Source organism: Cynara cardunculus (genome assembly GCF_001531365.2).
Source record: "Cynara cardunculus var. scolymus isolate 2C chromosome LG 8, CcrdV1, whole genome shotgun sequence".
In the NCBI taxonomy this organism is placed as follows: Eukaryota; Viridiplantae; Streptophyta; class Magnoliopsida; order Asterales; family Asteraceae; genus Cynara; species Cynara cardunculus.
Window position 1 is genome coordinate 5,231,775 of NC_037535.1, and position 3,036 is coordinate 5,234,810.

Genomic DNA, 3,036 nt, shown 5'->3' on the forward strand with positions numbered 1-3,036 from the left:
GATGATTTGGGATACGTGGAGGCAAAATTAGTGAAAGTTCAAGAACATTTGGGGTCTATAAATAAGGATATGCAGACGAAGAAGAAATGGATGGACATGCTTATCAAATTACAAGAAGACAACTTGAAAAAGACGAATCATCTTGATTCATATTCAGGTTTGGGAAGAAATTCAGGAATTCGAAGCAACCAAACTGGGGTATACAATAATCCAGATCTAGTAGAGAAAAAGAAGAATGGAGAAAATTCAGAAAAGGAAAACATAAGAGAAATCAGAGGCAAGAAGGATGAGTATCGTTCATATGAGGTTATGGGTACATTTTTTTTTTCAAATATTAATTTCCTTGGCGACTTTAAGTATGACGTGGGCGTCCAAATGGGTAATATTTCCATGTCAGACCTCTGCTAGTCATTTCAAAAGCAAACCAATAAAGGTTGCAATCTTTTGAGATGATTGTAGTAGTTTATGCATGCGATCTATAGCAATTTTAATAGGGCATGTACAAAACCATACACTTTGAAAAGTTGTTTTTTTTTCTCATTTCCCTTGATAACAATGTATCTTTTGTTAGACTTCCTAATCCCCACTATAACGAACCGCTTCTCTTATCACAATCACTTTTGTCCATAAGGTCTTTGCCCGAAAACTCTTGCCAATATTTTGATGATCTTAATATCCAATATAAATGAAAGCACTTATTGGATGCACCCTGATACGGGGAACGAGATGATGTTTGAAAGAGACCCATGAATTCTCTCGAGAAATCTGCAATGCACAAACTCAACGAGTGAATTACGTAATCAAAGTTAATATGAAAAAAGTATTCATTATTGAACAACCATAAATTTTGAAGTATGAAGTAGAAACTAGTTTTACATCAATTACTGTTTACAACCCAATTCAAAGAAAGCTAAGTATATATTCAGACATTTACATAACTTTACTTTTCAATCGACATTAATGGTTATTAATTCAGACTTAAACATGGTCTTTTAGGTAGCATTTGGTATGCAAACAAGATTGTATTGGACAAGACTAGACAAAATTGGACAGGACAAGAGGGCAGAACTGAACGGGATATGACACGTGTATGTCTAGTGTTTGGTACAACTAGGAATGGATAAGACATAACTATACAAGTTGTTCCTAAAAGTTATTTGATGATATATACAGGGTTGAGTTCAAGTGAGACCAAGGGTCTTTCATGAGACCCGTAAGACCAATTTATGTTCATTGATCAACTTTATAAACTAATGATCTGATGGTCTAAAGTTGCACGGTGGTAATTTTATGATTATTTAGAAGTCTCGTGGCAATTTTGTGATTATGAATGTTTAGATTGTAGATCTAATCCAATGATTGAAAATTGGTCTTACGGGTCTCACGAAAAACTCTGGGTCTCACATGATCCCAAGTCTATATATATATATACCATATAATAGTTATAAATGACAAAAAATAAAGTAAGTAATTTAAGAATTTAACTTATAAACATTTTGACATAATTTTTTTATACATGTATAATAGTACCAAATTTGAATAAATTTTTTGATATAATTGATGGTAGTTCAAAAAACCTCGATTCGTACAAAGGTAAAACTATTTTTTATTTGGTTTGAAAGACTCTTATCAATTGTGGAAACACAGTGAAAGATTGTTGCAGCAACAATGCGTGTGGAGGTAGAGGCAGTGGCACTTGGTGGATTATGGTGGCTATGGAGGACATAAAGATGGTGGGTGGTGGATAGTAGTGGTGGATGAGATAGTTGTAACCAATATGGTGGAGATAGTGGTAGCAATAAACAATGGTGGTGGTGGTGGTTATGGTGGAGGGGATGTGGTGGCCGACGTTGATTGTGGAGGTAGAGGCAGTGGTGGTTGGTGGATAACGATGATTACATAGGACGTGGAGATGGTGGATAGTGGTAGGGGTGAGCAGCAGAACAGGGTACCCGGCTGCGGAACAAGAACCGCCTTGGAACCGCAGGTTCCGGAACCAATATGAGTGGTTTCGGTTCCTAAAATACGGAACCGATTGAGAATGGTTCCGGTTTCGGTTCTCAATTTCTCGTAACCGTTACCCGCCGGGACCGGGTACCCGGTATTTTTCAATAAAAAAATAATTATTTTTTTTTGATATTTTTCAATAAAAAAATAATTCTTATTTTTTTATACCAAATTTATATTAGGTATTTAAGTTTACATCTTGATTCTTGACCACACGCCGTCATGTTCATTAACTTCATTCTTCTTCTACATTCAGCATCTTCATTATTCTTCTTCTACATTCAGCATCTTCATTCTTCATCTAATACCATCTTCATTGAGTTCATTCTTCATCTTCATCTAAACACCCTAGAAGGCACGCCGGTCGCCGTACACGAAGCATGTCGGTCGCCGACTCGCCCCTCCTTCCCTACGAGGCTACGACCTGTCCGATTCCATACGAGTTCCGACCTGTCCGATTACATACGATCTGTCCGATTCTCCCTCTATCAGCACTCACTTCTCAACTATTTCTTCTGTTAATCTATACAAAAATGTCACACCCAATCTTACTTTTGTCTCATGTTGTCACATCTCATTTTTCTCCCATGACACACCAAACATGAGACTATTTGTTTGTGTCCCGTCCCGTCCCGTCCCACCTAGTTTGCATACCAAACGCACCCTTTGTCCCAATTCTTGTCCTTGTCCCATATCGCGCCAAATATGGAACAATGAGTTCCTGTCCCGTCCCGTTACTCGCCAAACATGGAACAATATGTTTTGCCTCATTTTGTCTTGTCCCATGTACCAAACGCAACTTTAAGTTTACAATTGTTTCTCAGATTTTAGTTTCTAAAGAATTAAAAAATCTCCTTAGGTGAGATTTCATTTATCCATCAAATAATCAATTATAATTCAAACATTTTGTAAAAGATAATGTTAGGACATACTCAAAAAATTGAAGTTGTAATAAACTGGAAAGTTTAAATGCTCCAAAATTCTAATTATTTAAGAAAATAATTAGTAATATGATTAAAAAGGAAAAAA